This window comes from Pteronotus mesoamericanus, unplaced genomic scaffold (genome assembly GCF_021234165.1).
Source record: "Pteronotus mesoamericanus isolate MK-2021 breed Mesoamerican mustached bat unplaced genomic scaffold, CSHL_Meso_final scaffold_507, whole genome shotgun sequence".
Taxonomy (NCBI): Eukaryota; Metazoa; Chordata; class Mammalia; order Chiroptera; family Mormoopidae; genus Pteronotus; species Pteronotus mesoamericanus.
This window is the reverse complement of record NW_026555319.1, coordinates 14,168,333-14,187,910: the sequence shown is the minus strand read 5'-3', so window position 1 is coordinate 14,187,910 and position 19,578 is coordinate 14,168,333. Positions and strand designations below refer to the sequence as shown.

General features: G+C 51.4%; 1 protein-coding gene across 1 annotated transcript in view; it reads left to right on the top strand.

Moving 5' to 3' along the window:
* The window catches only part of MN1 (MN1 proto-oncogene, transcriptional regulator), a 301,983-nt gene extending 283,604 nt beyond the window's left edge, over window positions 1-18,379 (top strand). The window contains exon 3 of the mRNA XM_054594120.1: window positions 18,363-18,379. The gene's annotated coding sequence lies outside the window, so the exon portion shown is untranslated. The remainder of the gene's footprint in view (window positions 1-18,362) is intronic.
* Window positions 18,380-19,578: the final 1,199 nt, after the last annotated feature.

The following is a 19,578-nucleotide window of genomic DNA, read 5'->3' as shown; positions in this document are numbered from 1 at the left end:
ACACACGGATACAAAATCCAGAAATAGGCAAAATTAAATCATGCTGTTTTCAGGTCTAAAGAAAACCCAGGGCAATGATGATCACCAAAATCAGGAGAGTCATGAAATCTTGTGGCGGGAGGGGAGGGAGTAGGCTGGAGGAGGGGCAAGTAGGCACTTCTGAAGTTCTGTTTCTTGCCTGATGGTTACACGGGCATTTGCTTGATAATTAATCTTTAAATTGTGCAAAACTAGATTTTCTGCCCTTTGCTGAATGTTAGTGACATCTCACAATTGAGAGAATGAAAGGGGTTGTGCTGCCTTTGGCTCAAAGAACGGTCCCCGGGGGTGGGAGCTGCGGCTGGGAGCCCAGGGAGGACGTTCTGCAGCCACCAGGCAGGAGGGGATGGTGGCCTGGGCTGCGGTGGGGACGACTGGGACAGAGAGAAGCAGAGGGATTTGAAAGGGGCTTAGCAGATAATTTGGCGACCCCCAGCATGCTCATCGATGCCTTTGGGCTCCTGGCTTTTAACCCCGCCCTCCGAGACCTCTTCCCCATAGTCCTCGGCATCGGAACCTGCAGGTCAGGAGGACCTCACCAAGGATGCCTGGCAAGGGGGAGGATGCGGAGAGCATCGGAGAAGCCTAAGGACAGGCCACCAGGGACAGAGACAGGGGAACCGAGTGCAAAGAGAGAGTGGTGAAGAGACTGTCCCTTGCAGCTGTCAGCATGGGGGCCCCAGGCTCCCAGAATTCCATGAGCTGTTTCTTGGGATCATTTTATTGGCCAACATGCACAGGTGGGGTGGCGGGCCGGCCAGGATGACCCTTGTAGATGTGGTCGGATGGGGGGGTGGCGACCAGTGGGTGGGTCTAACCCCAGCCCCCAGACCCCTGAGCAGCCCTTATTTTCTAGCGCCTTCTCTCTCGCCCCCGGGGGATGGCCGCAGTGTTTTCTGTCTGGCCGGCCAGGCCTGGCCGTGCTCGGGAACACAGGCCCCTTCAGAGGTGCCCCCCAGTCCGCCGAGCTGTCCGAGCCCTGACAAACTCTTGAGGGAAGCGGGCGTCGCAGCCCCAGCTGTGTAAATGTTTTTGGTTTTCCTGCTGAGGCTGGGGGTTGAGTCTGTGCCAAGACAAGCCTCGCTTGAGTTTTCTTTGGCAAAGCGGCCCGGCTCAGGAATGTCAGGCGAACTTTCCAAACGGGATGGTTGTCGGTGGGACCTCGGGCTGAAAGCTGAGCCCTGGGTACACTCTGCCATCATCTAATTACCGCATCCCCAATTAGAGTCGGGGCGCTGCGGCCTGGCCTGGTCAGAAGGGAGCCATTTTCTCTGGTCACTTCTTAGAAGCGCTGGGGTCCTGCAGAGGGTACTCTGTGGGGTCCTCAAGTGGGCATGGGTGGGAGGGTGGCTTTTAATATCCAGGGGGTGACGGAGCTTTTGGGGGGCAGGAGGTGTTGGACTTCATTCTGGGCCCTGACTGTGAAGTTGGGAGAAGAACCCAGGTCACCAGTGTGAGCTGTGTTTGTGGGCTTTTTGTCTGTTTTTTTTTTTTTTGCTGAGCCCCACTTGGTTGATTGTGACTTGGCCCCTTCCTTGGTGGATCTCACAGAAGAGAACTCTATCTAGAGTAGGGTTTCCACATGTAGAATTCTCCGGGGGCCAGTGAACTACCTAAGTGAGTGAGGCTGGACAGGAATGAGGCAAGACGCAGGGGTGGGACCTGGGGCAGCCCGCGGAGTGCATGCGTCCTCCGAAGGGGCGGGCACTTCTCAGCTCCAGCCGACCTGGGCTCTGGGTGGGTGAACGTGATTCTGGTGTCCGTGAGGGACCCACAATCTATATTTCTATGTGAACTCTCCCAATCTTTAAATGCTGGCAACTAATTCAGCTTAAAAAAATTGACGAGGCACCATGTTAGCCAAACAAAACACATCTGGGAACCGGATGGGGCCTCCAGACCACGCATGTGTGACCTCTGGTTTCTAACTTCCTGACTGATGACTGCAAGTGGAGTGGACAGATGGAAACAGGACATCATTCACGACAACAATAGCAATAACAAAAACCTTTTGTCTGCGCTCTGAGCAGACCAAGGCATTGTGCTGGGCACTTTGTATGCCGAGCTTTGTTTAATTCTCACATCAACCTGGTGCACACATATAATTAGGCCCACTTTACAGATGGGACAACTCAAGTCTTAGAGAAGGGATGCAACTTGGTCAAGGTCACATGGCTAGTAAGCGCAGAGCAAGGAGGGGCCCCCAGACCTATCTGACTCCAGCACTGGGCTGCAGTCAAGACATTTGCTTTTGTCATCATTGTTGTTTAATGCATTCACTCATGTGTTCAATAAATGTTTATTGAGCTATTACTCTGTGGCAGGCACTGGGCCAAGTGCTTTGCAAAGATTTAATGAGGGAATATATACAAAATGAATAGAGCATGTAGTAAGTGTTCAGTTTGTTGGCTCTTATTTTTATTACTATTATCAACATGCCCCTACTACATGCGATGCGTCCTCCACAGGCCATGGGCTGGGGTGGGGTGGGGAGGAGGTTGTAAATTATGAGCGATATGTAGCCTCATCTTCTGCAGATGCCCAGCTTCGTGGCCTCAGCTGGGTGCTCCCAGGGATTCTCTCTATGACCTTGGAGTTGAACTTCCTGTCTCCAGTCTGTGAAATGGGCAGCACTGTGGCCTGATTAGAGTCACGGGGTGAAGAAACTCAGCTCGTGGTGGCCATGTTCTAGATGGTGAGAGTGAGGAGAAGGCAGCCTTGATCATCTCGACGCCCCGAAGGGCAACTTTGTGATACTTGTGAAAGTATCGGCCAATGTGGTGGGCAAGTGGGCTTGGGGGGAAGCCAGCCAGCCCTGCAGCACTGGGGAGGCAAAGTCAGGGTGCAACGATGGCACCAGTTGAGGCCCTGGGACCTTGTCTGTGGGATCAGGGAGGATCTGGACAAATGTTCCCACAACAAGCTGACACTTAACAGTTTGCAAAGCCAGACCATGAATCCAGCCCTCTCCTGCCCATAAATATTCACTGGCTCCCCAGTGCCTCTTACGTCACTCCAGTGAGACCTGGATAAAAATCTGAATGAGTGTGTGTAAACCAGTGAACAGCACACATGCACGGGGCCAGTCCTTACTGACATGCCTGGCCATGGCTGCAGCTCCATGTGGAAGGCAGTTTGAATGGAGTCAGGTGGGGAGACCCAGAACTTGGCATTTGACAGAATTCCAGGAGATCTAGGAGTGGGATACTCAGTAGAGAGGCAAGGCAAACCCGAACGCTGGCTTCTTGGTTTTATTTTGGCCTCATTTTATGACGAGAATTCCTTCTAGGAGAGTATCTTCATCAGTGTAGACTCCTTAACAAAAATACAATTGACTGAGTGACTTAGAAACAGAAATGTATTTCTCACAGTTCTGGGGGCTGACAAGTCCAAGATCATGGGGTCAGCGTGGTTGGATTCTGGTGAGGGCCCTGGTCTGGGTTGCAGACTAAAAGCTCGTCCTGTCTTCAGTGACAGAGAGCCAAGAGAGGATGCAAGCTCTCCCCTGACTCTTATAAGGACAGCGATCCCATTTATGAAGACTCCACCCTCTTGACTTCATCTAATCCTCATAACCTCCCAAAGGCCCCCTTCATACCATCACTTGGGTGGGACAGGGTTTCATCATATGGATTTAAGGGGACAGAGGCATGCAGTGCATAACAGAGAATGAGCTCGTCTCGCACCTGGAGCAAACACCAACCTTGACAACGACAACCACAATAACTTGTGTTTATTGTGCGCTCACTGTGTGCTGGGCACAATGGAACGCTACTGGATCCTTACACGTGCCCTATTGTTCTCATTCTACAGAAGGGGGAAACTGAGGCTCGGAGAGAAGCCCTGTAGCAAATGAAGGATGAAGCCAGAACTTGAACCCAAGCCTGTCTGCGTCTCGATATCCAGCATATCCTATTTACCCACAATCCTCAACAGAGCAGATGTCATTGTCATCCCCACTTTGCAGGTCGAAGAGGCCCCCGAGAGGCCTGCCCCCAGGCCCCCAGCAGTGTGGAGTGACCCAGGAGTCAGGTCCACCTCCCAACATCGCCATCCCCCAGCCCTACCCCCCAGCCAGGGCAGGTTCAGCATGGCCCTGCACCCACCCATCAGATGTGGTTAAAAGCTGATCAGACATGAGCTCCCCACCCAGCAGTGTACCCCAAAGGCATTGTGCTGGCCAGTGGAGGGCAGAGTCTCTAGTGGTTCCCAGAGGCCCCCAGGCTGAGGGTGTGCAGGGGATGCATGTGCAGCTCCTCCCCAGGGGCCTTTCCAGAGCCCGGAGCCCCGTGAGCCTCCAGAGGTGGGTGATTTGGAATCGGAGCACATGGCTCTCCCAGGTATGTAACGAGCAGGGAGTGAGCTGATAGATGTACTAATTTCATTATTCATGTGAATAATTACAATCTAGGAGTTGGCAGCTTTCTAGGTAATGACAAGAGAGAAGGGGAAATTTACCTAACTTCTGTAATATATGTGTGGTATTATTTAACTCTTAAATTAAGAACGGGGACCTAATTCATTCCACAAGGCTCGTGAATGTGAGACATGGAAGCCAAACTTCACTGCATCTCTGCTGGGTAATGCCTCCTTCCTTCAACAAAAATCTACCTGTGCCAGCCTTCGGGTCAGTCTGGAGGTTGCTATGGTGATGGAAGCACAGCCCTGCCCTGGCAGGTAGGTCATGGTCCAGGACACAAAGAAGTGAAGCAAGACATTGACAGGGCAAGAAGAACAAGATAGAGGCAGAGCAGGCAGCAGGAGGGGGGGGGGCACGGAGCGGGCAAAGAGGGCTTCCTAGAGGAGGAGGCACCTGCCCTGAATTTGCAGGGCGATGGGTAAGAGCTGCCTCTGTTAAGAGGGAAAGGCATCCGGGATGGGTGGTGGGGGGAACAGCTTGGGAAAAGGCCAAGAAGTGAGACCATGCGGCATTTTTGAGGATGCTGGGCCAGAAAAATGGGTGTGAAAAATTGGCCGTGCATTTCTGAAAATAGGACTCTCAGGATTCAAATCTGAAAATCACATGCGCTCGGTCTCACTAGGAACCCCGGCGGGCAGGGGCTGAAGGGTCTGGGGCCCGCAGCCCCTCGTGCACCTCCCACTGGCAAGGCCTGGGAAAGGGCAATGGGGGAGCTCTTTGAGGCCCATTTGGTGCCTGCTGGCCCTTGGCGGGGCACCCAGCTGGGGCAAGCAGGACCCAGGCACGGAAAAGCCCTCCAGAGATAGTTTGGGGCCCAGCCCTCTGAACTGGGAGGGGGCCCGGTCCAGAGAGAAGCCCCTGCTGTCCCCGGCAGCCTGTGAACAAAGCCAGCTTTGGGCTTTCACCCAGCTGGGCGCGGGGGCTTTGCAGAGGGGCCTGGTCCCGTTGGGGGTGTGAAATTCTTGATTAGGGCCACTGTGGCCTGCCCCCTCCCCCCATGTTGCTCTTCCTGCCCCCTCCCTGCACGTGGGGGAGAGGGAACAGCTGCACAAACACAGGCCCAGGCAGGGAGGCAGCTGAGATGTGAGATGCAGTCTGTCCAGCGGCCTAACGCCCCCCTGCGTGCACCCCACGGACACTTTCCTGGGACAATGTGTGTGTGTGCAGCGCTTGTGAGTGCATTGTGCTGGCCAGTGGAGGGCGGGAAGGTTCAGCGTGAGAGTGTGTGCACACGCTGGGTGTGTGGCTGTCTGTGGAATATGTGTTAAGACGTGGTATATTGACAGTGTGCACACAGGTATGTAGTAAACACAAATGACTGGGAGTGTGCGTGCATGTGGGTGTGTACATTAAGCAGGCATGCATGTTTGTGTGCATACATGGCAATTGTGTTGACACGAACACACACATATGTGTCGGGTGTGGCATTTATGCATACACATGATTATACTGGCACATGTGTATAAAGGATGGATGTATGTTTGCCACTTGCGTGATTGTGTTGAGTGGGTATGTGTGTGAGAAAGGTGTCGGTGTGTATGCATACATGTGTGACTGTGTTTTCTGTGTGTGTGCAAGGGGCAGGGCATGTGTGCCCATGGGTGAGGTTGTGCTGGCCTGTGTGTGTGTGTGTGTGTGTGACGTGCACTGGAAGAAGGGGCTTGTTGGTGATGTCGTGGCAGGTGAAGGTCTGAGTCAGGGCTCGGCCCGTGCCCAAGCCCCAGCCCGACAGCCACGTGGACTGTGCTTGCCTCTGGGGGTACCCCTGCCCGACTGCCTGGCACCTCCCTTACAAATGACCCCAGTCCCTCCCTCGGGCTAGTCTTGTGTGGCTGCGTTCCTGGGAGAGAACGGTTTGTTTTCCTTCAAGTCCATCTTTCTGTAATTGTTTCCATGTATTTCCCTTGATTTGCAGTTTGAAATCCATCCCCACCCCACTCTGCTCCCCTGCCCACGGCACAGCTCAGCTCTGGGGGGGCAGCTGGAAGGCCCCTCCGCTGGGCACGGGGAGGCTAGGGGAGGACCTCTGGTACACCAGGCGACTGATGGGGTCACTGACACCTCCCCCACCCCCGTCACCGAGCCCTCCCAAGTCTTGCTTGAAAGCCAAAGCTTTTATAGGAAACAAGGAGCCCTGGGATGTATTTTGTCCATCGATTAGACAACCAGCCTGAGGCTCTCAGCAGCCAGGCAGCCTGCAGAACGAGCGACGAAGGGAACCGAGATCTGGCTTCGGAACCCCATCGTGCCCATTTGCTGCCTCGTGGACCCACCGCTCTGCCCCTTCGGCCTCCCGTTCTCAACCCAGCCTTCTTCTGGGAAGGGGAGAAACGAGCAAATGGCCGTTTGGAGGTTCAGGAGGAGTTTGCAGTAATCCAGGTTAAAATGGAGACCGAAGGAAATTTATAGGATTCCACTTTCCGCATCTCTCTGGATCCCTCATTGAGCCAGTAATATATTCACCCTTCTTGCTAACACACTTTTTAAAATGTTAATAGACTGTAAATTACTTTTCTTTTTATACTTCTTAAAATAAGCGGTTCCTCTTGTAGATGGAAGACGACGCTGGAGTTACGGGCTTGGTTTTATTACTGTCGAGATGAGATGGACTGTAGAGAGCTCATACAGCTTTTATAGGAACTATTTTATTTATAAGAATTTTCCTAATGTCAGATGGATGTGACAAGCCTGACTTCTTTCTGCCCAGTCTGGAGAGAAGAGGGGAATTCAGCCTGGCCTGGGCATGGGTGGCATTTCTTTGCCCTGGAGACTCTAGAATTGTAAGAGGAATTCATTCTTTAGCAGCCCTAATATAGGAGCCCTCCAGTTTCTACTTGCATACTTCTGGTGACAGGGAACTCACTTTCTGCCAAGACAGCCAGTCTCCAGTGAAAGCTTCAACTCCTTTCCTACACTCACATCCACTTGTTGGTCTTACATCAGCTCCCTGAAACTAGAGAGAAAATCTCCCCGCAGGACACCTGGGGAGCCTCCCAGAGATGTGAAGGTGGCCACCATGCCCTATTCTGGGTCTTCCTTTCTCTGCATGAAAAGAACCCCCTGGTTCTTTAAACATTTCTCCTTTACTTTCTCATCTCATCCGCCCTCCAAAATATATTCAAAATTTTTTTTCTCCAAGGTCAGTAGGGTTATCTTAGCTTGTGTTAGTTAGCAAGACCATTGTATCCCATTACCACGCTCAGAAAATCTCAATTCTGGTCTTGCTTGTAAGGATTTTGTGCTCAGGTGAATTTTGGAAAGGCTGCGCTAAGGAAACAGAAGCAGGTTTGTTTGCGGCAGGACTTATCAGAACCTTTGTATGATTCACGCACATCGTGGCTCCCCAAAGGGGGTACAGGAGGCAGCACTTTACAAACTCAAGTGGCTGGAACCGTGAATTTTCCAAGGGCATCCTAGAGGGTATGTGCACCCCAAACAGGTCAGAGATGCTGTTTTGGCGCGGCTCTGGAGAGGTACTAGGAAACAAAAGGATACTGCCCGAGAGCTCATAGAAAGCCAGCACGCTGGTCCTGCCATAGCAGCTAGTGGTATCTGTTTACTGTGGGCGTGTTAAAATGGTGCTTGCGGGGGCCGATGCAAGGGTGCATTCGTACCTGATTCTCGGCGTGGTGGTATGCCCTTCGCCTCCTTGCTCCAGGCTCAGATTTCCCATCATGTGCAATGAACAAGGTGAATCAGATAGCCTTTCAAGGTCACCTTCAGCCCCAATCTACAGGAAAGCCGTGGTTCAGGGTAGGTGGGTTTGGGCTCGTGGGACAGTCATGTTAGAAAATGAACTCAGTTCCGCCAAGTATTCCTTATGGGACCTCCGCATGACTTCACTTCTCTGACCTTCAGGTGCCTCGTCTGTGATCTGACTCATCTCAGCGCCTTCCTCACAGGGCAGATGGAGCCCACGGCCTGGCACAGAGGAGACGCTTGAGAAGTGCCAGTGGCCCATTCGTGGCTTTCGCAAGGCACCCTCTGGCGCATCTCCTCCTGGGCACCCTTGCTCCAGCCAGGCTGAATTTCCTGCATGACCTTAAATGTGTCGTACCTGCCCCTGCCTCAGGGCCTTTGTACACACTGCCCCCTCCGCCTGCAACACTCTCTCAGGCTGGGGTACAGTGGTGCTTGGTACACGCTCAATCAGCAAGGCCTGAGCTGCTGCGAGGTGAGGGTCCTAGCGTGTCTTCTTCCTGAGGCCAGCCAGGTCATGGCCAAGGTCCAGCAAGGCTGAAAATCTTGTCCTGCCTGGAGAGGAGCAGCAGCCCCTCCCGCACATCCAGCCCCAAATTCCCATTAGAGCAGCTCCCTGCAGCCCCAGGGCAGGGAGGATGTGGGATGTGGGGCTGCTGGTTGTGCGCCCTGGCCACCCAGCCCAGCCATGGCTCCTGGTCAAAGTCTCCTCTGCAGAATGCAGGCGACGCGATCGAGGCAGACTGCTGTCCCCTTTCCCAGTTGCCCGTGCTGGCCACCAACTTAATCAATCTTGAACAATTGGCCACAGGCTTATTTCCTTTAAAATGATGTTCCCTCTAATTATCTCTGACAGGACGTGATGCCGGCTCCTTATTCTCCCTTTTCAACTCATCAGAGCACGTGTGAGCGTCTTGGCTGAGATAATTGAATATCTTCTTTAAACCAACAGGCTGGAAGCGGGTGGTCTGGCCTCTGCTGGGCTGAGCCAGCCCCCTAACGTGGTTCCATGAGGCCAGTCCGAGACATCCCCTGACAACAGGGCTGTCTCTACAGCTCCTGGAGGCTCCGCTCACCCAACCATTACCTGCCATCAATTTGTTGCCTACCTGGCCATCCACTGTTCATTGGACATTTTGGAGGAAGGGCATTGGGATTGAGAACCCGATGGCCTGGATTCAAATCCCAGCTGGACCACTTTTGAGCTGTGCCATCTTGGACCAGTTGCTTACCCTCTCTGTGCCTTGGTGTCCTCATATGTAAATGAAGGGACTAGTATCTCGTGGGTCCCTCGGCCCCTATGCCTATCCCAGCCAGGCTGACCCCTGCCTTGGCAGATGAAGGTCTCTTTATAATTAAGCGAGCATTGGTTTGGTGAGCTGGAGAAGCCTTGAACTTTCAGGGCTGAAAGAACTTGTTTCGAGGGCAAGAGTTGCTCAGCCGGTCTGAGAATTAACTGTGTTCTCAGCCTCACTCTCTGAAGGCCCGCAGAACACTACCTTCAGGAGGAAGAGGCGGTGGGGGTGTGCCCAGCTCCTGGGCAGTGCCGTGAGGCAGCTCAGAGAGCACTGGACTGAGAGTCCTGAGACCCAAACAAGAGAAATGATGATGGTGATGATAGAATGCACGTTTGTTATTGAGGGCTCACTATGTGTCAGGCACATGGAAGATTCTGACGCACGCAGCCCTTGAAGGAGAAAGTGTCTACCCTTCCCAATTTGTAATTTGCGGAAGGAAAAATGAGGCCCAGGAGGGGACTGGCCAGTCAGGCCCCACCTCGACCCTTTGTAAGTGCGGGAGCATTGGAGCCCAGGTCCGTCTAGGTCAAGTCCACGGTTTTTAGCTTTGTGGTCTCTCTTACTTGGCCTGCCTCAGGTTTTGGTGATGACTTTACCCAGTGGCCTGGGGCAAGTCACTTGTCCTCTCCAGGCATGACCTCTGCCCCAGGGCGCCCCCTGTGTGTGGGCGTGTCGGGGACTTGGACGCCTGATGCGCGCCGCCGCTTCCCTCTGTGCCTTCATGCCCTTGGGCCCTCTACACTTATGCCTGCCGAACACGTGCCTGTGGGAGTGAATATTCAAAGGTGTGTGCAATGCATATACATACCCGGGATGCAAGGCCCCGTCAATTCTCACAACTCCCCTAAGTCCTGGCCCTGTATCTGGTGCACAGTGGGCCTGCCTGAAGTGTTTGTTGAATGACTGAGTGAAAGTCTCTGCAGGCCCAGCTGTATGTACCTGTGAATCCATGTGGGCTGGTAGGGGCACACCCATGTATGCGGCATGGACACACGCAAAGGTGTGAGATTGGAGTGGGTCAGACAACAGTGGTGTGCACTCGGTTTAACTCATTCCTGCCTGAATTCGCACCTGTGTATGCATATGTATACAGCCCTCCCATGAGGCCAAGGAAAGTACTCTCCCTTTTCCCACAAAGGAGGAATCAGGGCAGGGGGCTGGAGGCCCTGGGGTCACACAGGTCTGTCTTGGACGCTCAGTTCTGCTGTGTGACCTCGACCCCGTGGGTTTCCCTCTCTGAATCTTTGTTTTCTCGTCTGGAACATGCAGGTCATCTCCATGTCTCCCTTGTGGAGATGCTGGGGAGTCACATGAGGTGCTTAATGAATATTTTTTTAAAAGTTCAGTACACCGCCTGAGTCTGGGGGCTGGGCTCCCGAAGACTCCCACTTTGAATATAAATTTATAGGCCTGCCCCATTCAATCATTCATTCATTCAATAAATATTTATCAGGAACTCATATGTACCCAGCACTGGGTTTTGGGTGGGGGGCACTGACTTAAGGAGACGAGGTCCTTGTACTCATAGTTACGGTCTCACGAAGGAGACAGGCATGAGCTAAGGCACTGCATCAATGAAAATTCCAGTCCCCCAAGGGGTGGTCTGTGGCAGTTGAAGACATCTACTGTGAGGATGAGGTCAGAGGCGAGAGGAGAGCTTCCCTGGGGACGTGGTACTCCACCTGGAGTCTGAAGGATAAATTAGATGTAAGTAAGGAAGAGGAGAACATTGCAGCCCATGGAGGCAGCATATGCAAAGGCCCTGTGGTGAGCGGAAGCTTGGTGAGGGTGACCCCTGAGAAAAGCAAGTTCCATGTGTCTAGAAGGAGAGGCAGTGTGACTTAGAGGGGCGGGTAGGGTCTAGTTCTCGTGGGCCCAGTGGAGTTTGGCCTTTATTTGAAGATCCCAAAAGCCCCAAAAGGCTGGAAGAAGGATGTGGCAGTCTCATATCAGTAAGTTCCCTCTGGCTACCCCAAACCAGGGTGGACAGTGGCCTTGGCATGAGGACCCTATGCAGCTGATCCTTCCCTGTCAATGGGTCCTTCCCAGGGCGCCCCCGGGGGAAAGCTAGGGCTGCACAGCCTGTTGGGAGGCAAGGAGCCAGGAACCCCCCTCACCCCCAAGCTGGTGGGCTCATTTACATGATCCCAGCTTAATTCTCCCAGGGTATGCAAATGTATGCAAACCACAATCCAGGAGAGGCAAAAATAGCAGGGCGCATTAGCATCCCCCACAGGAATATCGCTTTATGCAAAAGAGGACGTGGGGCTTGCTGAGTGGGCGGAAGTAGAAGATGCAGGCCTGGGGGTCCACCCTCCTGGCCTTTGCCCTGCTGGACCCTGGCCAGACCCCCGCTACAAGGGGAGGGCTCCAGGGGGTGGGGGCAGGCGGTAAATGGAGGGCCCTGGCTGCCCAGTGTCCAGAGCCCAGTAGAGTCTCCTGGGCAGGAGGGCCCCAGAGCACATTGCTGCCCTGCCCTGCCCTGCCCTCGGGCTGCCTCTGCTTTCCGTCCCTCTTCCCCACTCCAGGCCTCTCTGCCTCTGCCCTTTCTGTCGTCCTACCTTCCTCTTTGCTTCCCTCTGATCTTTTTATTTCTCTCCTCCTCTCCCAGTCCTGCCTTTTCTGGGGCTTCTCTCCGCCTGACCGCTTCGTCCTTGTCCCCTGAGCACTTGCTCTGGTGTCTTCGCGGTGCTTGTCTCACTCTGGGTCTCCCTCTCCAACACATCTCTTTCTCTCTCAGTCTCTCTGACTCCTCATCCCTTTGTCCCCGTCTGTCCCTGAGATTTCCTGTCTGTCCCTGAGATTTCCTGTTTCTCCTTGCTTCTGGCTCTCGATCTTTCTCCTCTTCTGTCTGCCTCTCTCTTAATATGCACCTTTCCTTGCCTCTGTCTTTCTGACTCTGTTGGTCCCTCTCTGCTTTGTTTTCTTTTCTCTCTCTCTCTCTCTCTCTCAGTGTCTTTCTGTCTCTCTTGCTCCATGTCTGGCACTGCCTTTCCGCTGTCTCTCTTCTCTCTGCTTCGTTATCTTTCTGTTGTTTCTGCTCTGCAGTGACTCTCCCCAGCCTTCTGTCCCCTCAGGGAGTCCTGGAGACACACATCAGCAGCCCCTTGCTCCTGCCTGGACCAGGGGCTACTGAGCCACGTGAAGCAGTGCAGGGACCGCTCCACCACGAATTGTAGTGCAAGCCCAGGCTCCTGGCTGCAGCCCTGGCCTGTCAGCGGTCGGTTTGGGGACGAGGCGGGGTCTTCCCAGGTCACTGGAGGCCTGGGTCTGGCCCAGAGCCTGCTGGCCTGGGCTTCCCTGAGGCGGGATATTGGGGAGAGAGGGCACGGACAAGTCAAATCCTCTCTGTGCAAGAACACGTCTTGGCAGCAGACACTTCTAGGCTGTGCGACCTCTGCAAATGGCTCCCTCTCTCCTGGCCTCAGTTCCCATCTCTGTTAAATGGGTTGGTACTGGTGTCCGCGCCTTGGACTGGTTGTGGGACTGGCCTGGTGCACCATTTCCACACGCTGCCTTCAGTGACCATTATTGGCTGAGGTCATCATCATCATCGCTGCTATAGTTCCCCTTAAGCTGTCTCTGCCTCAGTGTCCTCATCTGGAAAGTGGGGAGAATATTTCTCACATCATTGGGTATTTGTGATAACTGGGCGAGACGGTTGCATACGTAGCACATAGTAGGTGTTCAATAAAAGGTCTGCTTTTTTTTTTTTTCTTTCCCTTCCTTCTGACACTGGCTGTGTGGCTTTGGCAAGGCCTGCCACCCCTCTGCGGGCCTGTGTCTTCTCATCAGCAAGGAGATCAGCGCAGTGCACCCTTTCAGCCCCGGTTCTGTCTCCGTGGAGGTCTCTTGGCTGAGCCGGACTGGACTGAGCCTCCCAGAGTGGCGGCCTCTTGGTGGCGACTCCACAGTGCCACCAAGTGGCCACCCAGGTCACCATGGGGCAGGCTTGGGGTCTGGGGCTGGGGGCAGTGGTGGGCCTGACCTCCGTGACCTCGCGGGAGCCCCCAGGACCATTACACAAAGGGGAAGAGCTCTGGCTAAAGGGGACGGAGGGGACAGCCGGAGCTCTGGGTCGTGGTCCTGGCCTGCCTCAGGCGGCGGGGAGACCTGGGGCCCGTGCATCGCCCGCTCTGGGCCACGCTTTCCTCCCACATCAGGCCAGCACTGAGGCTTCCTGCGGTGGCCGTATCCTCCATCCTTGTGGCGGGTCCAAGGCTACGTTACACGGACAGTTCAGAATTTTATGAGGCTCCTACTCTGTGCCTCACACGGGGTGAACAACAACGACGGTGGTGGCAATGATCATAATAACCATCGTTCTCCAGTGAGAGGTTATTCTAGGTCAGGCCTTGTGCTAAGCATTTGATGTGCACGAGCTCATTTACTGAACATGAGGTAGAATTTTCTAAGCACTTTACAAAAGTTAATTTGCTTAATCCTCACAGCAAAGTGAGGCCCAGAGAGAACTGATTTTTTTTTTTTGTCATTAAACTTATTCACTCTATAGGCTGAGCATCCACTACGTGCTGGGCACTGCTCAGTACTGGGGCCCCACCGTAAATGACACAGATACAGTTGCAGCTCAGTAGCTTCACAGTGCAGAGTGGCGTTGGGGGGACACACTGTAAACAAAACACAACCAGAAAACACCAATGAATGCAAAACTGGAAAATGTTCTAAGAGCTCTAAAGGGGAAAAATAGGGAAGAGTAGAAGGGAAGAAGAAGACAGGCAAGGTAATCAGGAAAAGGCAGCGTGGAGGAGGTGGCGTTTAAACTGAGGCCTGAGAAAGGATGAGGAGGCTGCAACGAGTAGAGGCCAAGGGGACAGCTTGTGCCAAGGTCCTGAGGTAGCTGAAAGCTTGGCCCATCGAGAAACGGAGAGGAGGCCTACAGAAGTCCTTGAACCCAGGAGCAACTCCACTCCCCCAGATTCCAGTGGGCACTGCAGTTGATGTCAGGGGCTCACAGGCTCTGAGGAAGCTTTAAAGGGAAACCTGTGCCTGTCCCTCTGCTGGGCAAACCCATCAGAGTCTTTGGAGGAGGCAGGCTGGCTAATCATTTCCGTCTCCCGGGCAACTCCAGTGGGCAGACTGGGTGTCCCTCAGACTCCAAGGCTGGGGTATTGCTAAACTTTCTTGGCCCAATGGTGGAGGGCTATGCGGGGGGAGGGTTCCTTTTGAGGATATCGCTTATAAATAGTTTCCCCAGTGTAGGCCCGGCTCTGCCTCCTGGATAAGGCTCTATGTGACATCATGGCTTATCTCACAGATGCCAGGGGACAATGGTATTAATGAGTTAATCACAGGGTGTCCTGGGGTGACAGTTACACCACAGTAACCCCACAGAACCTCAGAGGCTGCGCCCGAAGGGCAACCCCAATAGGGCAGCCTCAGGCAGGCCCTTCTGAGTGGTGCCAACTCTTCCTCTGGTCCTCGATGGCCCCCGTGGGACTTCTCAGCTGGAGAAGGAGACATAGGCCACACCTGGGCTGGGGGATGGGTTGGCAATGTCTGCCCTGGGTGCAGCCTGGGGTTCTTCGCAGTCACGGCTGGTTTACTCCAGCCGTGCTCAGACCTAGCTCGTGGGGTCGACCCCCACCAGGTGGGAGGGATCCCAGCCCACTCCATTGCTGAGTCTGATGAGGCACCAGCTCTTAGAGTTTTGTTTTCCCATCTGTAAAATGGGTTCGATGATTTTATTAGTTTTCTAGGGCTGCCATAACAAAGTACCACAGACCTAATGGCTTAAACAACAGAACTTTTATTTTTTTTTTCACAGTTTAGGAGGTTGAAAAATCCAAGATCAAGGTGTTGGCAAGGCTGGTTTCTTCTGAGGCCTTTTTTCTGCACATACAGATGGCTACTTGTCCCTTTCTCTTCACGTGGTCTGTCCTCTGAAAGTGTGTCATGATCTCTCCTTCTCACAAAGACATCAGCCTATTGGATTAAAACCCACCCCAATGATCTCATTTTACCTTAAAGGATTCTTTAAAAATCCTATCTCCAAATACAGTCACATTCTAAGGGACTGGGGGTTAGGATTCCAACTTGATATGAATATGAATTTTCAGGGAACACAATATTCATTTAGTGGGGGAACAATTCAGCCCATAGCAATGACGGATCATTCACCTTATAGGTGATGTGGAAGCCCTTCAAGAACTGCACATCTGTCAGCGGCAAACATGTTGGGAGTGATGCCAATGTGCCAGGCACTGAGCTGTTCCTTCCATCACCAAGACTTAGTGGCTTAAAATAATGATACTTAACTTTGTTCATGCATCTGTGAGTTGGGCAGGATTCAGGACGGATGGATCAAAGGCTGAGAGTGGAAATCCTCTGAAGGCTTGTTCACTTATATGCCTTGTTATGAAGGTTGATGTCAGGATGGGAGCTGTGGGCTGAGTCTTTAGCTGGGACTGTTGGGTGAAACACTTGTATATGGCTGTGACCTTCCGACATGGTCTGAGCTTCCTCATAATGTGGCGGCCACATTCCAAAGGCCAATGTCAGGAGAAAGCGCCAGGTAGAAGCCATATAACCTTTCATGACCTTGTCTCGGAAGCCATGCATTCATTCAAGTCCTGGAGTTGCAAAGGCCCACCCACTTTTCGAAGGAGAAAAATTAGTCTGCACTTCCTGTTTGGCAAGCTTCTGAAAATGCTGCTGTGGTCATTTTCAGAAAATACAATGTACTCTAATTAGAACTGAGGCAGGTGAGGCTCGCAGGAGGAAAACTTTGCCCAGGCCCATGCAGCATGGACGCCCCCCTTCCAATCATTCCAGAGAGCCCCAGAGGGGGCTGGTGGAGTGGCCTTCCTTCCCCAGGCCACCATACAAAAGCCTGTGGCTCAGCCGCCATTTGGCTTATAGGATGGATTTGTCACCAGGAAAAAAATAACTGGGTTTTTTTTTTGCTTATTTTTTCTCAGCTCTCTATTTACATGTCACCCAGCAGGGAGTCATCAGGGCTCTGGGTCCTCCTGGCTTGCTTAATTCATCCAGGACCCCTTCGTCCTCTCCCCTCGATTTCTTCTTCTGAGTTTCTCTGTTTTTCGCTTTGTTTCTCTCTCTCCCTTGCTTCAGGTTTCTCCCTGTCTCTGGGCCCCTGTCTCTGTGTCCCTGTCTCTCTCTCTAGTATTTGTACCCCACTGACACCCTGCATTTCATTTCTGTCCCCTCACAGGCGCTACCCTCAGGGAAACAGGCTGCTCAGCGCCGGTTGCTCAGAATGCCTGCCCTGTCCTGCTGCTTTCAGGACGGGGGCCTGGAAGGAATGTACCAGCTGCCTTTCTTGCTTATTTTACTTTAAAAAAAAATTAATTGAGGCAAAATTCGCATGAAATTGACTTGATTATTTTAAAGCCACTTCCTTGGCTTTTAGTGCATTCATGATGTGGTGCAACCACTACCTCCCTCTAGTTCCAAAACATTCCCATCATTCCCAGATGACCCTATGCTTGGCGTCCACCAATCTACATTCTGTGTATTTGGATTTCCCTGTTTAGCACCTTTCACATAAATGGAATTATTCAATATGTGACCTTCTGTGTCTGTCTTCTTTCACTTAGCATATTGTTTTCAAGGCTCATTTATATTGTAGGAGGTATCAGTACTTCATTCTTTTTTATGGCTGGATAATATTTCATTGTATGGATAGGCCACATTTTATTTATCCACTCGTCCGTTGATGGACATTTGGGTTATTTCCACCTTTTGGCTATAGTGAATAATGCTGCTATGAATGTGTGTGGACAAGGATTTGTTTGAACACCTGTTTTCAATTCTTTCGGTTCTATATCTAGGAGTGGAATGGCTGGGTCATGCGGTAATTCCCTCTTTAACTTTTTGAGGGACAGCCAAACTGCCTTACTGTTTTACTGTGCAGACCTTAATGATTTCTTTAAAGGAATGATGTTGGCATCTTGAAACCTTCTGTCTGACATCATTCTCCTGCCCATTTATATTGGAAGCTGGGCAGGAAAACATACCATGTAGTAGATGTTCAGCAATGAGATACTGGATGGACTCTGAAAGGAAAGACCAGTGCTGTAGAGGGCAGGGCTAGAAGGTCAAGATTACTCATTCATCTATTCATTCATTCATTCATTCATTCACTCATTCATTCATAAAACATTTACCTAAAATCCACCATGTGCTAGATGTTGTATAGGGCACTGGGGAGAGATGAATAAGGTAGAATCCATGCTGTTGATCATAGGATGGGGGAAAATGGTCACATAAATAAACAATTAAGAAAGAGTGTGATACTGTCTTGCATGGGGGTCATTTAAGGTAGAGGAAGAAACAGCTGCCTGGGTGGGCCAGACAAGGCTTGACAGATGGGCATCTCTTTGAGCTGGGTGTTGAAGGATGAGTAGGAGTTCTTCCTGAAGCAAAGGCAGGGAAGGACATCCCAGGCCTAGGGAAGAGCAGAGACCATATAGGGGTATCTACAGGTATGGTAGGTCTTAGGTATGGTTGGGGCACAAGGTATATCTGGTGGAAATTATACTGAAATGGTTGGTATGTTCTTATAAAATAACCAAATTTTATTAATAATATGCTAAGAAGTATGACTTCTCATCTTGGGGTGGTGGAAGCATCAAAAGATTTAAATTGAGTGATTAGAAGAAATAAATGTAGACTTCACTTCCCTGTTTATAAAATGGAAGAAGTGTAGAAGCTTGTGTCTGTCAGGATAAACTGGGTTTTGCTGCAGTAACAAATAGTTCCTTAATCCCAATGGTGTGAAACAACAGCTTTTCTTTCAGGCTTACCCTAAATGTCCATGGCAGGTTGGCTGGGAGGTCTGCTGTACATTTCTATTACCTGTAGCTTAGCACTTTGGTGGGTGAAACAGTCACTTTCTGGAGCATGGTTAGTCACTGAGGCAGAAGGGGAAAAAAAAAAAAAAAAGAGGAGTGTAGCAGTCCTAAAGCTTCCATGCACGAAGGATATGACACATGACATTGAAGCCGGTCCTGTGGCCACACTCATCTCTAAGTGGGCAAGGAAGTGCAGTTCCACCCTGAGCCCTCGGGGGAGAGCAAGATATATGAGGTCAGCAACATGGGTGACCACCACAGAGGTCCTCCGTGAGTTCCTTCAACATTTATGAAAACAGAACTTTTGTTCAGGGGTGCTCACTGCAGCATTGGCTGCAATGCCTAAAGCTGGAGGCAATCAACATGTCCAGCAATGGGGGCTAAAGTGCATATTGCTACAGGCACAGTCTGGAGTATCACACCGCTATTCAGAACAAGACAAGGCAGATTTTTATTTGTTAAAATGGAAAAAATGTCCCATATGTATTGTTAAATTAAAAAAAGAAAAAGAAATCATTCTGAGGAGCAGAACATAGTCCCTGATATGACCTAATTTATTTTAAAAAGATATGTATATGAAAGATATATGTATATGATACGTATGATAAGCATATATGCCTCTAATGCAGAATTAACAATTTATGGAAAGATAATGCAGTAACAGTAAACATTAAGCATCAGTTACCTTTGGGGATAGGGAGTGGGTCAGGGCATTGCTGTTCGTTCACATCTATATCCCTAGCGTCCAGTACATAGTAAGTGCAAAGTATTGTATATAGTAGGTACTCAAAAATATTTGTCAGATGGAGAAATATTTTAAGAAGAGCAATTAACCTTTTAATTATATGCCCTTCTGTGCAGTTAGAATTTGCATTAATTGTATGTAAATATAAAATACAGAATTTGATTTTTTTTTTTTAAGACCATGGATAATTTCATTTTCTGACCTTCCTCTCCCGTCGGCTCTTGAAGAAGGCAAGGTTGGGTTCACTTCTCTCTGAAGACACACAAAGAGCAGTAAATAAGTGTAGCTTTGAAAAATCAGGGGGAAAACTGCCACGTCAGTCCTATTAAAAAAAAAAATCCCGAAAAATAAACGAGGGTGTACTGCTGGCGTTCCTAGCGCCGCGGAGATATTAGTCTTGTACGGTGCTAGGCCAGCCTCCCTTGCTCGCCTCCCGGAATGAGCCTGCCAGGGGAGATGGATCGCTCCGGAGGTCCCCCCACTCCCTGCACTACATGGGGGTTCAATTAGCGGAATCTGTCCCCGCGACAGAACAGCACCCAG